The 23,535-nt window shown below is 48.9% G+C and overlaps 1 protein-coding gene across 1 annotated transcript in view; it reads left to right on the top strand.

Moving 5' to 3' along the window:
• Positions 1-284: 284 nt before the first annotated feature.
• Positions 285-23,535, top strand: part of LOC141152618 (C-X-C chemokine receptor type 6-like) — a 218,247-nt gene continuing 194,996 nt past the window's right edge. Inside the window, exon 1 of the mRNA XM_073637169.1 lies at positions 285-359. The gene's annotated coding sequence lies outside the window, so the exon portion shown is untranslated. The remainder of the gene's footprint in view (positions 360-23,535) is intronic.

Here is a 23,535-nt window from a genome sequence, read left to right as displayed (position 1 = left end):
TTTAGGTGTCCAGAGTGGAAGCATTATTTAGCTGCACAGTATGGAAGCATTATTTAGCTGCCCAGTATGGAAGCATTATTTAGCTGCCCAGTATGGACGCAGTGTTGAGGTGCACACTATGGCAGCACTGTACGGTGGCATCGTTTAAGGCTACAGCATTGTATGTTGTAGTGAAGAACACATCATGTTTTTTTTTCTTTTCGATTACTTTTCTTTGCGAGTGGCGAAACACTGCAGGAAGTTGCTCATCATGGGTTCACATAAATAGGTGCTGAGAAAGGTAAAACTCATCGAGACAGCAGATAAGCAGAAATACAGCTGAAGCGTCTGACTCTGCTCATCGACCGTCTCCAGCTGCGGTAAGTGGCAATTCTTGGTCCTTAAAAGTCTGTATCACAATTAATCTACATGGATGGGGTACTGCTGAGCAGGAGTATCCAAGCACCTCGTGTGTGACACTGTTCACAATAGTCTGTGGATCTATACTTTTCCCTAGACGGCTCTTATCCATTCATTTTACCACTAGAGATGACCTCAATAGCCAGCGACGTGGCGGCAGAAATGCAGGCAAACCAAAAGGCGAAGCCCACTAGAGACAATGACCCAATCAGTGCAACTCATGGCTCACAAGCCGGGTAGAGGAGTAAGCAGTAAACTAGGTATTGCCAGAGAGGAACAACCAGGACCATTTACTGCCCTAATTTGATGCAATATTAAAATGTATCCAAATTATCATGAAAATGTATCTGTTTATCATCAGTGTATTCTGATTTTTTACCATGAATATAAACAGTTCACTTTTAACCCTCGACCTGCCTAATTCCACCACATCTGAGCCTTCAGGGAATAGATAGAAGAAAAAGAATCACATTCACAGTTCATGAAAACTTGAATGTTTTTTGAATAGAAGACGGTCTCAGCTGCCGTATCCAATCTGTAGCACATAATCTGTGGAAGGAAAATAGCACTGTCACTTCTGAGTCCTGTCGTAATAATAAAGCAATACTACAGAATGGACCCTTTGTGCAAATAAAAAATGTATGAAACATATGTAGCACCCTGAGGATTCGGCTGCTACAGGGGTATTGCACCTCAACCCAGAGGTGTGGTATTCCACTCCCGGGTAAGGATGGAGTGTGGAACTGAGCTCAGTTAGCTGCATGCACTACACACATCCCATTTCCGAGGAGCAGACCAACGGTACTCCCACTTAGAAATGTGCAGGTACAACAGTGTCTGTTCCTGGCTGGAGTGGGAGGGGGGTGGTACATCCCAGTAGTGTAGGGGCAGATAGGGGGAGCAGCCTGGGTAAAGATAGGAGCTCATTGGGTGCTGGTCACCTGAGCTCACACATAGAGGGAGTATAAAAGGTGGGAACTGACGCGCCCCCTGGGACATATTCCTTTTTGAGGGGAATACCCGGCACCGGATCAGATGGGGGGGGGGTTGTAGTCTCCGAGCGGCTGTGACCCGGTCCCGTGCCCAGGGCGTCAAGCTCAGTGTTATGTGGCAGTCCTACAGATGCTACTAAAGTTCCCTTGTGTCGACTACGCCACCCGTTGTGATGCGGTCACTGTGGCCGCCGCTGCAGCAGGGTCCACTGAGGCTGATGGTGGGTGCGCAGCTTGGTGAGATAACCCCCAACGGGAGGGGTATAGCCTCAGAGGGGACAGGCGCAGAGGATGGGGGTTGTGGTGGTGTAGTGCAGACGGCAGTGAAGACAGAGTCGGGTTGTGCAGTTAAGGGTGTTTACCTACTGCAGATGTTGTACTGGTCACTCCAGCTGCTAGTGACCACCCGAGCCGTGCTGCGTCCACCAGGTCCTGGATCCAGCCAACCCCCAAACAAGTCCGGAGCGTGGCCCTGAGCTCTCCCTTTGTCCTTTCTTCAGCCGTCCCCACCAGTGATCCACCTAGGTCCAGCTCCCTCGGGCCTTCTGTTGGGACACCCTTGGCCCTGGGTTCCCTGACCCTTCATGTGGTGTGCCTTCGGGGTGGATGTGATGGGTGACCGTGGCAGACGCTGCCCACGGTCTCCGGTCTCTGGCTGGGGAGTGTTTTTACCCCCACCAGCTTGGGTTCCGGTACCCTGATGCTGACTCCTCACCCGGTGCTCTAATTTGGGTTCTTGGGTCCCTTCAGTCTTCCCCCTCTGGGTACTCCTTCTTTGCTCCTCTCTCACTCAGGGTCTCTCTCTTGCTGCAGGCTGACTTCCTCTCTCTGCTTGCTGTCTGCTCCTCTGCAGCTGACTTGTTCTCTGCCTCTGACTCTCTGCGTCTGACCCTGATTCTAGTTGGTGCCCACCTTATATATCCCTCTATGTGTGAGCTCAGGTGACCAGCACCCAATGAGCTCCTAACTTTACCCAGGCTGCTCCCCCTATCTGCCCCTACACTACATGGGATGTTCCACCCCCCTCCCACTCCAGCCAGGAACAGACTCGGTCGTACCTGCACATTTCTAAGTGGGAGTACCGTCGGTCTGCTCCTCGGAAATGGGATGTATGTAGTGCATGCAGCTAACCGAGCTCAGTTCCACACTCCATTCCTACCCGGGAGTGGAATACCACACCTCTGGGTTGAGGTGCAATACCCCTGTAGCAGCCGAATCCTCAGGGTGCTACATTCCCCCCTGGTAAATCACAGCACGTCCTCGGGCTGTAAGACATAAATAACACCAAAAACATACAAAATTTTCATATAAACATATAAAACATATAAAAAACATTATATAAATAACATATCTTAGTAGATAAAACTTTCTCGTCGTTTCTTGTTTCAGGTTCCTCCTCCGGACACTGTGCAACGTGTGTCCGGGAAAAGTGCGACAGTCTCTTAGAAAATCTGGTTTTTCTATAAAACCGGTAGGGGGCGCTTTAGGACGCGCAACTATATACAGGGGAAGTTGGCCGCTCTCAGTCCTCGGCCAGGTAGAGGGAAGGGAATGGCTGCTCACAGTCCTCAGCCTGTAGGATGAAGGGGTTAACGGGTTAACAGTTCACTGGTCCCAACGGGGACTATTTTAGCAGCAACGGTTCACTGTGCCCCGACGGGCAACTATATACAGTCTCTATTCCCGTCCTCAACGACGGCTCCCTCCTGCTTTTTCTTGGTGATATGGTGTTACTTCAGACCCGTCCGGCCATGTGAGCTGGCTGAACAAGTCCTCCCCCAGGTGTGGCACCCTTGGTTTTACGGGTGCGGGCGCGGTGGTGGTGGCGCCCGGGTTGCCCAGGCCTTGCGGCCAGGCCTGGGGCACCTGGAAGGTGAAGGGCACCGTTAGGACGGCGGCGCCCTGGGCTACCTGGCCTTGCGGCCAGGCCGGAGGCTCCGCGGAGGTAGGGGGCGCTGTTGGTGATTCGGCGCCCGGGGGTACTAGGCCTTGCGACCAGGCTGGTGGTAATTCCTGCTTTGTCACGCTCCGGATCGAGGCGCGTGACGTCACAGGGGTCGCTGCGGCGGCTTCCGGTCGGGGCCTAGTCCATAGCGGTGACATGGCGGCTACGGGCACAGCAGGGGGACTTTCGGGCTCTGCGACGGGGAGCTGGGGCAGGTAAGCGGTGTCACGGCTTGGGGTATAGGCGTCCCCTTTACCTGCCTCCCTGCGTTCGGCTCCCTCCTCGGCGCCGTCTCCGGCCTTGGGTCCTCCCGCGCCATCCTCAGAGGCGGTCTGCTTCCTCTTCCAGGGTAGCGTGCTCCGTTGACTGGTCTCTGCTTGCTGGGCCATCTCCCGGCTCCACTCCGCCAGTATCTCACGCTGTACCCGGGCCATCCTCCTTGCGAGGCCCTCCAGGGCAGTTTGTGCACACTCCCGGTCTCGGGGGAGCTGCGCTAAGATCTCCGCTAGACCTAGCGGGGTTGTGGACTCTAGCAGGCTCCTGACCATCGGGTCGGTGCTGCTCTGCTCTGCTTCCGGCAGGCTCCTGGCCAGCGGGCCGGTGCTGCTCTGCCCTCCTTCCTCGGTCTCTAGCAGACTCCTGGCCAGCGGGCCGGTGCTGTTCTGCTTTCTCTCCATCTCCGGGTGAGCTCCTCCGATATTCTTCGTTAAACCTCTTGCCTCCGGGTGCGCTCGCTCCAGACTGCTCCAGGCGGCACCCATCTTCGTTCTTTTCTTTCGTCTCCTCCCACTTCGAGGGCGGTCCCGGGGCAACTCGGTGACTGTCAGCTCCAGGGGTAGTTCTTTCACGCTGACAGACACCTCCAACATCACAGTCTCTGTTGGTGGGGGCGGTTTCCACTTTTGGCGCCATTTTCTGTCCTGGCCCACGATGGGAGGTGGCCTCCTGCCCTCCTTTGGCACGCCCATAATGGCGTCCGCTGCTCTTCCAAGGCGGGAAATCTGCGGTTTTGGCGGGAAGCGTCGCCCAGTGGCGGGAAACTCTGCAGATGGCGGGAACAAGTTGGAAATGGCGGACAATCGGCGGGAAACGACTGGTGATGGAGTCCGATGGCGTGGACCCTCCGGAACCGGCGGGAGACTTCTTTCTAAGGTAAACTTGCACTTTTCTTCAGGCACGCAGTACCCGGGTGTTGCGGGCACGTAATCCTGCCGACTACGCCAAAGTTGACGCGCCCCCTGGGACATATTCCTTTTTGAGGGGAATACCCGGCACCGGATCAGATGGGGGGGGGGGTTGTAGTCTCCGAGCGGCTGTGACCCGGTCCCGTGCCCAGGGCGTCAAGCTCAGTGTTATGTGGCAGTCCTACAGATGCTACTAAAGTTCCCTTGTGTCGACTACGCCACCCGTTGTGATGCGGTCACTGTGGCCGCCGCTGCAGCAGGGTCCACTGAGGCTGATGGTGGGTGCGCAGCTTGGTGAGATAACCCCCAACGGGAGGGGTATAGCCTCAGAGGGGACAGGCGCAGAGGATGGGGGTTGTGGTGGTGTAGTGCAGACGGCAGTGAAGACAGAGTCGGGTTGTGCAGTTAAGGGTGTTTACCTACTGCAGATGTTGTACTGGTCACTCCAGCTGCTAGTGACCACCCGAGCCGTGCTGCGTCCACCAGGTCCTGGATCCAGCCAACCCCCAAACAAGTCCGGAGCGTGGCCCTGAGCTCTCCCTTTGTCCTTTCTTCAGCCGTCCCCACCAGTGATCCACCTAGGTCCAGCTCCCTCGGGCCTTCTGTTGGGACACCCTTGGCCCTGGGTTCCCTGACCCTTCATGTGGTGTGCCTTCGGGGTGGATGTGATGGGTGACCGTGGCAGACGCTGCCCACGGTCTCCGGTCTCTGGCTGGGGAGTGTTTTTACCCCCACCAGCTTGGGTTCCGGTACCCTGATGCTGACTCCTCACCCGGTGCTCTAATTTGGGTTCTTGGGTCCCTTCAGTCTTCCCCCTCTGGGTACTCCTTCTTTGCTCCTCTCTCACTCAGGGTCTCTCTCTTGCTGCAGGCTGACTTCCTCTCTCTGCTTGCTGTCTGCTCCTCTGCAGCTGACTTGTTCTCTGCCTCTGACTCTCTGCGTCTGACCCTGATTCTAGTTGGTGCCCACCTTATATATCCCTCTATGTGTGAGCTCAGGTGACCAGCACCCAATGAGCTCCTAACTTTACCCAGGCTGCTCCCCCTATCTGCCCCTACACTACATGGGATGTTCCACCCCCCTCCCACTCCAGCCAGGAACAGACTCGGTCGTACCTGCACATTTCTAAGTGGGAGTACCGTCGGTCTGCTCCTCGGAAATGGGATGTATGTAGTGCATGCAGCTAACCGAGCTCAGTTCCACACTCCATTCCTACCCGGGAGTGGAATACCACACCTCTGGGTTGAGGTGCAATACCCCTGTAGCAGCCGAATCCTCAGGGTGCTACATTCCCCCCTGGTAAATCACAGCACGTCCTCGGGCTGTAAGACATAAATAACACCAAAAACATACAAAATTTTCATATAAACATATAAAACATATAAAAAACATTATATAAATAACATATCTTAGTAGATAAAACTTTCTCGTCGTTTCTTGTTTCAGGTTCCTCCTCCGGACACTGTGCAACGTGTGTCCGGGAAAAGTGCGACAGTCTCTTAGAAAATCTGGTTTTTCTATAAAACCGGTAGGGGGCGCTTTAGGACGCGCAACTATATACAGGGGAAGTTGGCCGCTCTCAGTCCTCGGCCAGGTAGAGGGAAGGGAATGGCTGCTCACAGTCCTCAGCCTGTAGGATGAAGGGGTTAACGGGTTAACAGTTCACTGGTCCCAACGGGGACTATTTTAGCAGCAACGGTTCACTGTGCCCCGACGGGCAACTATATACAGTCTCTATTCCCGTCCTCAACGACGGCTCCCTCCTGCTTTTTCTTGGTGATATGGTGTTACTTCAGACCCGTCCGGCCATGTGAGCTGGCTGAACAAGTCCTCCCCCAGGTGTGGCACCCTTGGTTTTACGGGTGCGGGCGCGGTGGTGGTGGCGCCCGGGTTGCCCAGGCCTTGCGGCCAGGCCTGGGGCACCTGGAAGGTGAAGGGCACCGTTAGGACGGCGGCGCCCTGGGCTACCTGGCCTTGCGGCCAGGCCGGAGGCTCCGCGGAGGTAGGGGGCGCTGTTGGTGATTCGGCGCCCGGGGGTACTAGGCCTTGCGACCAGGCTGGTGGTAATTCCTGCTTTGTCACGCTCCGGATCGAGGCGCGTGACGTCACAGGGGTCGCTGCGGCGGCTTCCGGTCGGGGCCTAGTCCATAGCGGTGACATGGCGGCTACGGGCACAGCAGGGGGACTTTCGGGCTCTGCGACGGGGAGCTGGGGCAGGTAAGCGGTGTCACGGCTTGGGGTATAGGCGTCCCCTTTACCTGCCTCCCTGCGTTCGGCTCCCTCCTCGGCGCCGTCTCCGGCCTTGGGTCCTCCCGCGCCATCCTCAGAGGCGGTCTGCTTCCTCTTCCAGGGTAGCGTGCTCCGTTGACTGGTCTCTGCTTGCTGGGCCATCTCCCGGCTCCACTCCGCCAGTATCTCACGCTGTACCCGGGCCATCCTCCTTGCGAGGCCCTCCAGGGCAGTTTGTGCACACTCCCGGTCTCGGGGGAGCTGCGCTAAGATCTCCGCTAGACCTAGCGGGGTTGTGGACTCTAGCAGGCTCCTGACCATCGGGTCGGTGCTGCTCTGCTCTGCTTCCGGCAGGCTCCTGGCCAGCGGGCCGGTGCTGCTCTGCCCTCCTTCCTCGGTCTCTAGCAGACTCCTGGCCAGCGGGCCGGTGCTGTTCTGCTTTCTCTCCATCTCCGGGTGAGCTCCTCCGATATTCTTCGTTAAACCTCTTGCCTCCGGGTGCGCTCGCTCCAGACTGCTCCAGGCGGCACCCATCTTCGTTCTTTTCTTTCGTCTCCTCCCACTTCGAGGGCGGTCCCGGGGCAACTCGGTGACTGTCAGCTCCAGGGGTAGTTCTTTCACGCTGACAGACACCTCCAACATCACAGTCTCTGTTGGTGGGGGCGGTTTCCACTTTTGGCGCCATTTTCTGTCCTGGCCCACGATGGGAGGTGGCCTCCTGCCCTCCTTTGGCACGCCCATAATGGCGTCCGCTGCTCTTCCAAGGCGGGAAATCTGCGGTTTTGGCGGGAAGCGTCGCCCAGTGGCGGGAAACTCTGCAGATGGCGGGAACAAGTTGGAAATGGCGGACAATCGGCGGGAAACGACTGGTGATGGAGTCCGATGGCGTGGACCCTCCGGAACCGGCGGGAGACTTCTTTCTAAGGTAAACTTGCACTTTTCTTCAGGCACGCAGTACCCGGGTGTTGCGGGCACGTAATCCTGCCGACTACGCCAAAGTTGACGCGCCCCCTGGGACATATTCCTTTTTGAGGGGAATACCCGGCACCGGATCAGATGGGGGGGGGGGTTGTAGTCTCCGAGCGGCTGTGACCCGGTCCCGTGCCCAGGGCGTCAAGCTCAGTGTTATGTGGCAGTCCTACAGATGCTACTAAAGTTCCCTTGTGTCGACTACGCCACCCGTTGTGATGCGGTCACTGTGGCCGCCGCTGCAGCAGGGTCCACTGAGGCTGATGGTGGGTGCGCAGCTTGGTGAGATAACCCCCAACGGGAGGGGTATAGCCTCAGAGGGGACAGGCGCAGAGGATGGGGGTTGTGGTGGTGTAGTGCAGACGGCAGTGAAGACAGAGTCGGGTTGTGCAGTTAAGGGTGTTTACCTACTGCAGATGTTGTACTGGTCACTCCAGCTGCTAGTGACCACCCGAGCCGTGCTGCGTCCACCAGGTCCTGGATCCAGCCAACCCCCAAACAAGTCCGGAGCGTGGCCCTGAGCTCTCCCTTTGTCCTTTCTTCAGCCGTCCCCACCAGTGATCCACCTAGGTCCAGCTCCCTCGGGCCTTCTGTTGGGACACCCTTGGCCCTGGGTTCCCTGACCCTTCATGTGGTGTGCCTTCGGGGTGGATGTGATGGGTGACCGTGGCAGACGCTGCCCACGGTCTCCGGTCTCTGGCTGGGGAGTGTTTTTACCCCCACCAGCTTGGGTTCCGGTACCCTGATGCTGACTCCTCACCCGGTGCTCTAATTTGGGTTCTTGGGTCCCTTCAGTCTTCCCCCTCTGGGTACTCCTTCTTTGCTCCTCTCTCACTCAGGGTCTCTCTCTTGCTGCAGGCTGACTTCCTCTCTCTGCTTGCTGTCTGCTCCTCTGCAGCTGACTTGTTCTCTGCCTCTGACTCTCTGCGTCTGACCCTGATTCTAGTTGGTGCCCACCTTATATATCCCTCTATGTGTGAGCTCAGGTGACCAGCACCCAATGAGCTCCTAACTTTACCCAGGCTGCTCCCCCTATCTGCCCCTACACTACATGGGATGTTCCACCCCCCTCCCACTCCAGCCAGGAACAGACTCGGTCGTACCTGCACATTTCTAAGTGGGAGTACCGTCGGTCTGCTCCTCGGAAATGGGATGTATGTAGTGCATGCAGCTAACCGAGCTCAGTTCCACACTCCATTCCTACCCGGGAGTGGAATACCACACCTCTGGGTTGAGGTGCAATACCCCTGTAGCAGCCGAATCCTCAGGGTGCTACAGAACCATCTAAGATCAGGGTCAGTCAGTCAGCCACAGTCAGTCAGTCTGTGAGTCTTTGCAGAGGAAGAGAGCAGAAGAGCAGAGCAGCCCCAGCCCAAGAGAGAGAGAGAGGAGAAAGAAAGACCCAGAGGGGGAGAAGGAAGGAACTCTGAGACCCCAAATACAACCACAGGGTGAAGAGTTGGCAACAGGGTACCGGATCCCAAACTGGTGGGGGCTACAGCATACCTCAGCCAGAGACCGGAGGCCGTGGGCAGCATCTGCCACGGCCACCCACCATATCCACCCGGAAGGCAGACCACGCATAGGGTCAGGGAACCCAGAGGCAAAAGGGTTCGCCAACAAGAGGCCCGAGGGAGCCGGACATAGGTGGATCCCTGGTGGGGAAGGCCAGAGACGAGGACAGGACAGAACGGGAGCTCAGAACCACGCTCCAGAACTACTTGGGGGTTGGCCGAGTCCAGGACCTGGTGGACGCAGCACGGCTCGGGTGGTCACTCAAGGCCGGAGTGACCGGAACATCTGCAGTAAGTAAAGAACCCTGAACTGCACAACCCGACTCTGACTCTCATTACCATCATCCCTGCACCTCCACAACCACCATCCTCTGCACCTGACCCCCCTGAGGCTATACCCCTCCCGTTGGGGGTTATACTACCTAAGCTGCACCAACACCATCAGCCTCAGCGGACCCTGCTGCAGCGGCGGCCGTAGTGACCGCAATTCAACGGGTGGCGTAGTCGACATAAAAGAACTTTAGTAACATCAGTAAGGACTGCCACACACTGAGCTTGACACCCTGGGCACGGACCGGGTCACAGCCACTCGGAGACTACAACCCCCATCTGATCCGGCTCCGGGTATTCCCTTAAAGAATATGGCCCAGGGGGCGCGTCACATACACAACTTGTCCTCTCCATACATCTCTGTCCTAATCTCCTGATACCTCCTTACATATAATCTCCAGTATATATCCTGTCCTCTCCATACATCTCTGTCCTAATCTCCTGATACCTCCTTACATATAATCTCCAGTATATATCCTGTCCTCTCCATACATCTCTGTCCTAATCTCCTGATACCTCCTTACATATAATCTCCAGTATATATCCTGTCCTCTCCATACATCTCTGTCCTAATCCCCTGATACCTCCTCACACATAATCTCCAGTATATAACCTGTCCTCTCCATACATCTCTGTCCTAATCTCCTGATACCTCCTCACACATAATCTCCAGTATATAACCTGTCCTCTCCATACATCTCTGTCCTAATCTCCTGATAGCTCCCAACACATAATCTCTGGTATATAACCTATCCTCTCCATACATCTCTGTCCTAATCTCCTGATAACTCCCCACACATAATCTCCAGTATATAACCTGTCCTCTCCATACATCTCTGCCCTAATCTCCTGATACCTCCTCATACATAATATCCAGTATATAACCTGTCCCCTCCATACATCTCTGCCCTAATCTCCTGATACCTCCTCATACATAATCTCCAGTATATAACCTGTCCTCTCCATACGTCTCTGCCCTAATCTCCTGATAGCTCCCCACACATAATCTCCAGTATATAACCTGTCCCCTCCATACATCTCTGTCCTAATCTCCTGATATTTCCTCACACATAATCTCCAGTATATAATCTGTCCTCTCCATACATCTCTGCCCTAATCTGCTGATACCTCCTCATATATAATCTTCAGTATATAACCTGTCCTCTCCATACATCTCTACCCTAATCTCCTGATACCTCCTCACACATAATCTCCAGCATATAACCTGTCCTCTCCATACATCTCTGTCCTAATCTCCTGATAGCTCCCAACACATAATCTCTGGTATATAACCTATCCTCTCCATACATCTCTGTCCTAATCTCCTGATAACTCCCCACACATAATCTCCAGTATATAACCTGTCCTCTCCATACATCTCTGTCCTAATCTCCTGATACCTCCTCACACATAATCTCCAGTATATTACCTGTCCTCTCCATACATCTCTGTCCTAATCTCCTGATACCTTCCCACACATAATCTCCAGTATATAACCTGTCCCCTACATACATCTCTGCCCTAATCTCCTGATACCTCCTCAAACATAATCTCCAGTATATAACCTGTCCTCTCCATACATCGCTGCCCTAATCTCCTGATACCTCCTCACACATAATCTCCAGTATATAACCTGTCCTCTCCATACATCTCTGTTTTTATCTCCTGATACCTCCTCACACATAATCTCCAGTATACAACCTGTCCTCTCCATACATCTCTGCCCTAATTCCCTGATATCTACCCACACATAATCTCCAGTAAATAACCTGTCCTCTCCATACATATCTTCCCTAATCTCCTGATACCTCCTCACACATAATCTCCAGCATATAACCTGTCCTCTCCATACATCTCTGCCCTAATCTCCTGATACCTCCTCACACATAATCTCCAGTATATAACCTGTCCTCTCCATACATCTCTGCCCTAATCTTCTGATAAACCCCTCACACATAATCTCCAGTGTATAACCTGTCCTCTCCATACATCTCTGCCCTAATCTCCTGATAAACGCCTCACACATAATCTCCAGTATATAACCTGTCCTCTCCATACATCTCTGTCCTAAACTCCTGATACCTCCTCACACATAATCTCCAGTATATAACCTGTCCTCTCCATACAGTTTTGTCCTAATCTCCTGATACCTCCCACACATAATCTCCATTATATATCGTGTCCTCTCCGTACATCTCGGCCCTAATCTCCTGATACCTCCTCACACATAATCTCCAGTATATAACCTGTCCTCTCCATACATCTCTGCCCTAATCTACTGAAACCTCCTCACACATAATCTCCAGTATATATCCTGTCCTCTCCATACATCTCTGTCCTAATCCCCAGATATCTCCTCACACATAATCTCCGGTATATAACATGTTCTCTCCATACATCTCTGCTCTAATCTCCTGATACCTCCTCACACATAATCTCCAGTATACAACCTGTCCTCTCCATACATCTCTGCCCTAATTCCCTGATAACTCCTCACACATAATCTCCAGTATATAACCTGTCCTCTCCATACATCTCTGTCCTAATCTCCTGATAGCTCCCAACACATAATCTCTGGTATATAACCTATCCTCTCCATACATCTCTGTCCTAATCTCCTGATAACTCCCCACACATAATCTCCAGTATATAACCTGTCCTCTCCATACATCTCTGTCCTAATCTCCTGATACCTCCTCACACATAATCTCCAGTATATTACCTGTCCTCTCCATACATCTCTGCCCTAATGTCCTGATATCTCACCACACATAATCTCCAGTATATAACCTGTGCCCTCCATACATCTCTGTCCTAATCTCCTGATACCTTCCCACACATAATCTCCAGTATATAACCTGTCCCCTACATACATCTCTGCCCTAATCTCCTGATACCTCCTCAAACATAATCTCCAGTATATAACCTGTCCTCTCCATACATCGCTGCCCTAATCTCCTGATACCTCCTCACACATAATCTCCAGTATATAACCTGTCCTCTCCATACATCTCTGCTTTTATCTCCTGATACCTCCTCACACATAATCTCCAGTATACAACCTGTCCTCTCCATACATCTCTGCCCTAATTCCCTGATATCTACCCACACATAATCTCCAGTAAATAACCTGTCCTCTCCAAACATATCTTCCCTAATCTCCTCATACCTCCTCACACATAATCTCCAGCATATAACCTGTCCTCTCCATACATCTCTGCCCTAATCTCCTGATACCTCCTCACACATAATCTCCAGTATATAACCTGTCCTCTCCATACATCTCTGCCCTAATCTTCTGATAAACCCCTCACACATAATCTCCAGTGTATAACCTGTCCTCTCCATACATCTCTGCCCTAATCTCCTGATAAACGCCTCACACATAATCTCCAGTATATAACCTGTCCTCTCCATACATCTCTGTCCTAAACTCCTGATACCTCCTCACACATAATCTCCAGTATATAACCTGTCCTCTCCATACATTTTTGTCCTAATCTCCTGATACCTCCCACACATAATCTCCATTATATATCGTGTCCTCTCCGTACATCTCGGCCCTAATCTCCTGATACGTCCTCACACATAATCTCCAGTATACAACCTGTCCTCTCCATACATCTCTGCCCTAATCTACTGAAACCTCCTCACACATAATCTCCAGTATATATCCTGTCCTCTCCATACATCTCTGTCCTAATCCCCAGATATCTCCTCACACATAATCTCCGGTATATAACATGTTCTCTCCATACATCTCTGCTCTAATCTCCTGATACCTCCTCACACATAATCTCCAGTATACAACCTGTCCTCTCCATACATCTCTGCCCTAATTCCCTGATAACTCCTCACACATAATCTCCAGTATATAACCTGTCCTCTCCATACATCTCTGCCCTAATCTCCTGATACCTCCCACACATAATCTCCAGTATATAACCTGTCCTCTCCATACATCTCTGTCCTAATCTCCTGATACCTCCTCACACATAATCTCCAGTATATAACCTGTCCTCTCCATACATCTCTGTCCTAATCTCCTGATATTTCCTCACACATAATCTCCAGTATATAACCTGTCCTCTCCATACATCTCTGCTCTAATCTCCTGATACCTCGTCACACATAATCTCCAGTATACAACCTGTCCTCTCCATACATCTCTGCCCTAATTCCCTGATAACTCCTCACACATAATCTCCAGTATATAACCTGTCTTCTCCATACATCTCTGCCCTAATCTCCTGATACCACCCACACATAATCTCCAGTATATAACCTGTCCTCTCCATACATCTCTGCCATAATCTCCTGATACCTCCTCACACATAATCTCCAGCATATAACCTGTCCTCTCCATACATCTCTGCCCTAATATCCTGATACCTCCTCACACATAATCTCCAGTATATAACCTGTCCTCTCCATACATCTCTGCCCTAATCTTCTGATAAACCCCTCACACATAATCTCCAGTGTATAACCTGTCCTCTCCATACATCTCTGCCCTAATCTCCTGATAAACGCCTCACACATAATCTCCAGTATATAACCTGTCCTCTCCATACATTTTTGCCCTAATCTCCTGATACCTCCCACACATAATCTCCATTATATAACCTGTCCTCTCCGTACATCTCAGCCCTAATCTCCTGATACCTCCTCACACATAATCTCTAGTATATAACATGTCCTCTCCATACATCTCTGCCCTAATCTACTGAAACCTCCTCACACATAATCTCCAGTATATATCCTGTCCTCTCCATACATCTCTGTCCTAATCCCCAGATATCTCCTCAAACATAATCTCCGGTATATAACATGTCCTCTCCATACATCTCTGTCCTAATCCCCTGATATCTCCTCGCACATAATCTCCGGTATATAACCTGTTCTCTCCATATATCTCTGCCCTAATCTCCTGAAACCTCCTCACACATAATCGCCAGTATATATCCTGTCCTCTCCATACATCTCTGCCCTAATCTCCTGATACCTCCCACACATAATCTCCAGTATATAACCTGTCCTGTCCATACATCTCAGCCCTAATCTCCTGGTGCCTCCTCACACATAATCTCCAGTATATAACCTGTCCTCTCCATACATCTCTGTCCCAATCTCCTGATACCTCCCCACATATAATCTCCAGTATATAACCTGTCCTCTCCATACATCTCTGTCCTAATCTCCTGATACTTCCACACACATAATCTCCAGTATATAACCTGTCCTCTCCATACATCCCTGCCCTAATCTCCTGATACCTATCCACACATAATCTCCAGTATATAACCTGTCCTCTCCATACATCTCTGCCCTAATCTACTGATATTTCCTCACACATAATCTCCAGTATATAACCTGTCCTCTCCATACATCTCTGCTCTAATCTCCTGATACCTCCTCACACATAATCTCCAGTATACAACCTGTCCTCTCCATACATCTCTGCCCTAATTCCCTGATAACTCCTCACACGTAATCTCCAGTATATAACCTGTCCTCTCCATACATCTCTGCCCTAATCTCCTGATACCTCCCACACATAATCTCCAGTATATAACCTGTCCTCTCCATACATCTCTGCCATAATCTCCTGATACCTCCTCACACATAATCTCCAGCATATAACCTGTCCTCTCCATACATCTCTGCCCTAATATCTTGATACCTCCTCACACATAATCTCCAGTATATAAGCTGTCCTCTCCATACATCTCTGTCCTAATCTTCTGATAAACCCCTCACACATAATCTCCAGTGTATAACCTGTCCTCTCCATACATCTCTGCCCTAATCTCCTGATAAACGCCTCACACATAATCTCCAGTATATAACCTGTCCTCTCCATACATCTCTGTCCTAAACTCCTGATACCTCCTCACACATAATCTCCAGTATATAACCTGTCCTCTCCATACATTTTTGTCCTAATCTCCTGATACCTCCCACATATAATCTCCGTTATATATCGTGTCCTCTCCGTACATCTCGGCCCTAATCTCCTGATACCTCCTCACACATAATCTCCAGTATACAACCTGTCCTCTCCATACATCTCTGCCCTAATCTACTGAAACCTCATCACACATAATCTCCAGTATATATCCTGTCCTCTCCATACATCTCTGTCCTAATCCCCAGATATCTCCTCACACATAATCTCCGGTATATAACATGTTCTCTCCATACATCTCTGCTCTAATCTCCTGATACCTCCTCACACATAATCTCCAGTATACAACCTGTCCTCTCCATACATCTCTGCCCTAATTCCCTGATAACTCCTCACACATAATCTCCAGTATATAACCTGTCATCTCCATACATCTCTGCCCTAATCTCCTGATACCTCCCACACATAATCTCCAGTATATAACCTGTCCTCTCCATACATCTCTGTCCTAATCTCCTGATACCTCCTCACACATAATCTCCAGTATATAACCTGTCCTCTCCATACATCTCTGTCCTAATCTCCTGATATTTCCTCACACATAATCTCCAGTATATAACCTGTCCTCTCCATACATCTCTGCTCTAATCTCCTGATACCTCCTCACACATAATCTCCAGTATACAACCTGTCCTCTCCATACATCTCTGCCCTAATTCCCTGATAACTCCTCACACATAATCTCCAGTATATAACCTGTCTTCTCCATACATCTCTGCCCTAATCTCCTGATACCACCCACACATAATCTCCAGTATATAACCTGTCCTCTCCATACATCTCTGCCATAATCTCCTGATACCTCCTCACACATAATCTCCAGCATATAACCTGTCCTCTCCATACATCTCTGCCCTAATATCCTGATACCTCCTCACACATAATCTCCAGTATATAACCTGTCCTCTCCATACATCTCTGCCCTAATCTTCTGATAAACCCCTCACACATAATCTCCAGTGTATAACCTGTCCTCTCCATACATCTCTGCCCTAATCTCCTGATAAACGCCTCACACATAATCTCCAGTATATAACCTGTCCTCTCCATACATTTTTGCCCTAATCTCCTGATACCTCCCACACATAATCTCCATTATATAACCTGTCCTCTCCGTACATCTCAGCCCTAATCTCCTGATACCTCCTCACACATAATCTCTAGTATATAACATGTCCTCTCCATACATCTCTGCCCTAATCTACTGAAACCTCCTCACACATAATCTCCAGTATATATCCTGTCCTCTCCATACATCTCTGTCCTAATCCCCAGATATCTCCTCAAACATAATCTCCGGTATATAACATGTCCTCTCCATACATCTCTGTCCTAATCCCCTGATATCTCCTCGCACATAATCTCCGGTATATAACCTGTTCTCTCCATATATCTCTGCCCTAATCTCCTGAAACCTCCTCACACATAATCGCCAGTATATATCCTGTCCTCTCCATACATCTCTGCCCTAATCTCCTGATACCTCCCACACATAATCTCCAGTATATAACCTGTCCTCTCCATACATCTCAGCCCTAATCTCCTGGTGCCTCCTCACACATAATCTCCAGTATATAACCTGTCCTCTCCATACATCTCTGTCCCAATCTCCTGATACCTCCCCACATATAATCTCCAGTATATAACCTGTCCTCTCCATACATCTCTGTCCTAATCTCCTGATACTTCCACACACATAACCTCCAGTATATAACCTGTCCTTTCCATACATCCCTGCCCTAATCTCCTGATACCTACCCACACATAATCTCCAGTATATAACCTGTCCTCTCCATACATCTCTGCCCTAATCTACTGATATTTCCTCACACATAATCTCCAGTATATAACCTGTCCTCTCCATACATCTCTGCTCTAATCTCCTGATACCTCCTCACACATAATCTCCAGTATACAACCTGTCCTCTCCATACATCTCTGCCCTAATTCCCTGATAACTCCTCACACGTAATCTCCAGTATATAACCTGTCCTCTCCATACATCTCTGCCCTAAGCTCCTGATACCTCCCACACATAATCTCCAGTATATAACCTGTCCTCTCCATACATCTCTGCCATAATCTCCTGATACCTCCTCACACATAATCTCCATCATATAACCTGTCCTCTCCATACATCTCTGCCCTAATATCTTGATACCTCCTCACACATAATCTCCAGTATATAAGCTGTCCTCTCCATACATCTCTGTCCTAATCTTCTGATAAACCCCTCACACATAATCTCCAGTGTATAACCTGTCCTCTCCATACATCTCTGCCCTAATCTCCTGATAAACGCCTCACACATAATCTCCAGTATATAACCTGTCCTCTCCATACATTTTTGCCCTAATCTCCAGATACCTCCCACACATAATCTCCAGTATATAACCTGTCCTCTCCGTACATCTCAGCCCTAATCTCCTGATACCTCCTCACACATAATCTCTAGTATATAACCTGTCCTCTCCATACATCTCTGCCCTAATCTACTGAAACCTCCTCACACATAATCTCCAGTATATATCCTGTCCTCTCCATACATCTCTGTCCTAATCCCCAGATATCTCCTCAAACATAATCTCCGGTATATAACATGTCCTCTCCATAAATCTCTGTCCTAATCCCCTGATATCTCCTCGCACATAATCTCCGGTATATAACCTGTTCTCTCCATATATCTCTGCCCTAATCTCCTGAAACCTCCTCACACATAATCGCCAGTATATATCCTGTCCTCTCCATACATCTCTGCCCTAATCTCCTGATACCACCCACACATAATCTCCAGTATATAAACTGTCCTCTCCATACATCTCAGCCCTAATCTCCTGGTGCCTCCTCACACATAATCTCCAGTATATAACCTGTCCTCTCCATACATCTCTGTCCCAATCTCCTGATACCTCCCCACAAATAATCTCCAGTATATAACCTGTCCTCTCCATACATCTCTGTCCTAATCTCCTGATACTTCCACACACATAATCTCCAGTATATAACCTGTCCTCTCCATACATCCCTGCCCTAATCTCCTGATACCTACCCACACATAATCTCCACTATATAACCTGTCCTCTCCATACATCTCTATCCTAATCTCCTGATAGCTCCCCATACATAATCTCCGGTATATAACCTGTCCTCTCCATACATCTCTGTCCTTATCTCCTGATACCTCCTCACACATAATCTCCAGTATATAACGTGTCCTCTCCATACATCTCTGCCCTAATCTCGTGATACCTCCTCACACATAATCTCCAGTATATAACCTGTCCCCTCCAGTCATCTCTGTCCTAATCTCCTGATAACTCCTCACACATAATCTCCAGTATATAACCTCTCCTCTCCATACATCTCGGCCCTAATCTCCTGATACCTCCTCACACATAATCTCCAGTATACAACTTGTCCTCTTCATACATCTCTGCCCTAATCGCCTGATACCTCCTCACACATAATCTCCATTGTATAACCTGTCCTCTCCATACATCTCTGCCCTAATCGCCTGATACGTCGCCACACATAATCTCCAGTATATAACCTGTCCTCTCCATACATCTCTGTCCTAATCTCCTGATACCTCCTCAGACATAATCTCCAGTACATAACATGTCCTCTCCATACATCTCTTTCCTAATCTCTTGATACCTCCTCAGACATAATCTCCAGTATATAATCTGTCCTCTCCATACATCTCTGTCCTAATCTCCTGATAGCTCCTCACACATAATCTCCGGTATATAACCTGTCCTCTCCATACATCTCTGTCCTAATCTCCTGATTCCTCCTCACACATAATCTCCAGTATATAACTTGTCCTCTCCATACATTCTTGCCCTAATCTCCTGATACCTCCCACACATAATCTCCATTATATATCGTGTCCTCTCCGTACATCTCGGCCCTAATCTCCTGATACCTCCTCACACATAATCTCCAGTATATAACCTGTCCTCTCCATACATCTCTGCCCTAATCTACTGAAACCTCCTCACACATAATCTCCAGTATATATCCTGTCCTCTCCATACATCTCTGTCCTAATCCCCAGATATCTCCTCACACATAATCTCCGGTATATAACATGTTCTCTCCATACATCTCTGTCCTGATCCCCTGATATCTCCTCACACATAATCTCCGGTACATAACCTGTCCTCTCCATACATCTCTGCCCTAATCTCCTGATACCTCCCACACATAATCTCCAGTATATAACCTGTCCTCTCACTACATCTCTGTCCTAATCTCCTGATATTTCCTCACACATAATCTCCAGTATATAACCTGTCCTCTCCATACATCTGTGCTCTAATCTCCTGATACCTCCTCACACATAATCTCCAGCATATAACCTGTCCTCTCCATACATCTCTGTCCTAATCTCCTGATATTTCCTCACACATAATCTCCAGTATATAACCTGTCCTCTCCATACATCTCTGCTCTAATCTCCTGATACCTCCTCACACATAATCTCCATTATACAACCTGTCCTCTCCTTACATCTCTGCCCTAATTCCCTGATATCTCCCCACACATAATCTCCAGTATATAACCTGTCCTCTCCATACATCTCTGCCCTAATCTCCTGATACCTCCTCACACATAATCTCCAGTATATAACCTGTCCTCTCCATACATCTCTGCCATAATCTCCTGATACCTCCTCACGCATAATCTCCAGCATATAACCTGTCCTTTCCATACATCTCTGCCCTAATCTCCTGATAACTCCTCACACATAATCTCCAGTATATAACCTGTCCTCTCCATACATCTCTGCCCTAATCTTCTGATAAACCCCTCACACATAATCTCCAGTGTATAACCTGTCCTCTCCATACATCTCTGCCCTAATCTCCTGATAAACGCCTCACTCATAATCTCCAGTATATAACCTGTCCTCTCCATACATCTCTGCCCTAAACTCCTGATACCTCCTCACACATAATCTCCAGTATATAACCTGTCCTCTCCATACATTTTTGCCCTAATCTCCTGATACCTCCCACACATAATCTCCATTATATAACCTGTCCTCTCCGTACATCTCGGCCCTAATCTCCTGATACCTCCTCACACATAATCTCTAGTATATAACCTGTCCTCTCCATACATCTCTGCCCTAATCTACTGAAACCTCCTCACACATAATCTCCAGTATATATCCTGTCCTCTCCATACATCTCTGTCCTAATCCCCAGATATCTCCTCACACATAATCTCCGGTATATAACATGTCCTCTCCATACATCTCTGTCCTAATCCCCTGATATCTCCTCGCACATAATCTCCGGTATATAACCTGTCCTCTCCATATATCTCTGCCCTAATCTCCTGAAACCTCCTCACACATAATCGCCAGTATATATCCTGTCCTCTCCATACATCTCTGCCCTAATCTCCTGATACCTCCCACACATAATCTTCAGTATATAACCTGTCCTCTCCATACATCTCAGCCCTAATGTCCTGATGCCTCCTCACACATAATCTCCAGTATATAACCTGTCCTCTACATACATCTCTGTCCTAATCTCCTGATACCTCCCCACATATAATCTCCAGTATATAACCTGTCCTCTCCATACATCTCTGTCCTAATCTCCTGATACTTCCACACACATAATCTCCAGTATATAACCTGTCCTCTCCATACATCTCTGCCCTAATCTCCTGATACCTCCCCACACATAATCTCCAGTATATAACCTGTCCTCTCCATACATCTCTATCCTAATCTCATGATAGCTCCCCACACATAATCTCCAGTATATAACCTGTCCTCTCCATACATCTCTGTCCTAATCTCCTGATACCTCCTTACACATAATCTCCAGTATATAACCTGTCCTCTCCATACATCTCTGCCCTAATCTCGTGATACCTCCTCACACATAATCTCCAGTATATAACCTGTCCCCTCCAATCATCTCTGTCCTAATCTCCTGATAACTCCTGACACATATTCTCCAGTATATAACCTGTCCTCTCCATACATCTCTGCCCTCATCTCCTGATACCTCCTCACACATAATCTCCAGTATATAACTTGTCCTCTTCATACATCTCTGCCCTAATCGCCTGATACCTCCCCACACATAATCTCCAGTGTATAACCTGTCCTCTCCATACATCTCTGCCCTAATCGCCTAACACGTCGCCACACATAATCTCCAGTATATAACCTGTCCTCTCCATACATCTCTGTCCTAATCTCCTGATACCTCCTCAGACATAATCTCCAGTACATAACATGTCCTCTCCATACATCTCTTTCCTAATCTCCTGATACCTCCTCAGACATAATCTCCAGTATATAATCTGTCCTCTCCATACATCTCTGTCCTAATCTCCTGATAGCTCCTCACACATAATCTCCGGTATATAACCTGTCCTCTCCATACATCTCTGTCCTAATCTCCTGATTCCTCCTCACACATAATCTCCAGCATATAACCTGTCCTCTCCATACATCTCTGTCCTAATCTCCTGATACCTCCTCACACATTATCTCCAGAGTATAACCTGTCCTCTCCATGCATCTCTGTCCTAATCTCCTGATACCTCTCCACACATAATCTCCAGTGTATATCCTGTCCTCTCCATACATCTCTGTCCTAATCTCCTAATAGCTCCCCACACATAATCTCCGGCATATAACCTGTCCTCTCCATACATCTCTGTCCTAATCTCCTGATACCTCCTCACACATAATCTCCAGTATATAACCTGTCCTCTCTATACATCTCTGCCCTAATCTCCTGAAACCTCCTCACACATAATCTCCAGTATATATCCTGTCCTCTCCATACATCTCTGTCCTAATCCCCTGATATCTCCTCAAACATAATCTCCGGTATATATCCTATCCTCTCCATACATCTCTGCCCTAATCTCCTGAAACCTCCTCACACTTAATCTCCTGTGTATATCCTGTCCTCTCCATACATCTCTGTTCTAATCTCCTGATATCTCCCCACACATAATTTCCGGTATATAACCTGTCCTCTCCATACATCTCTGTCCTAATTTCCTGATACCTCCTCACACATAATCTCCAGTATATAACCTGTCTTCTCCATACATCTCTGCCCTAATCTCCTGATACCTCCTCACACATAATCTCCAGTATATAACCTGTCCTCTCCATACATCTCTGCCCTAATCTCCTGATACCTCCTCACACATAATCTCCAGTATATAACCTGTCCTCTCCATACATCTCTGTCCTAATCTCCTGATACCTCCCCACACATAATCTCCAGTATATAACCTGTCTTCTCCATACATCTCTGTCCTAATCTCCTGATACTTCCACACATATAATCTCCAGTATATAACCTGTCCTCTCCATACATATATGCCCTAATCTCCTGATACCTCCTCACACATAATCTCCGGTATATAACCTGTCCTCTCCATACATCTCTGCCCTAATCTCCTGATACCTCCTCACACATAATCTCCAGTATATAACCTGTCCTCTCCTTACATCTCTGTGCTAATCTCCTGATACCTCCCCACACATAATCTCCAGTATATAACCTGTCCTCTCCATACATCTATGCCCTAATCTCCTGATACCTCCCCACACATAATCTCCAGTATATAACCTGTCCTCTCCATACATCTCGGCCCTAATCTCCTGATAGCTCCCCACACATAATCTCCGGTATATAACCTGTCCTCTCCATACATCTCTGTCCTAATTTCCTGATACCTCCTCACACATAATCTCCAGTATATATCCTGTCCTCTCCATACATCTCTGCCCTAATCTCCTGATACCTCCTCACACATAATCTCCAGTATATAACCTGTCCTCTCCATACATCTCTGCCCTAATCTCCTGATACCTCTTCACCCATAATCTCCAGTATATAACCTGTCCTCTCCATACATCTCTGTCCTAATCTCCTGATACTTCCACACACATAATCTCCAGTATATAACCTGTCCTCTCCATACATCTATGCCCTAATCTCCTGAT

This window comes from Phyllobates terribilis, unplaced genomic scaffold, assembly GCF_046119375.1.
Source record: "Phyllobates terribilis strain yellow unplaced genomic scaffold, ASM4611937v1 Scaffold_6__1_contigs__length_29720123, whole genome shotgun sequence".
Lineage (NCBI taxonomy): Eukaryota > Metazoa > Chordata > Amphibia > Anura > Dendrobatidae > Phyllobates > Phyllobates terribilis.
Note: the sequence above shows the minus strand (reverse complement) of the source record. Positions and strands in the feature narration are given on the sequence as shown.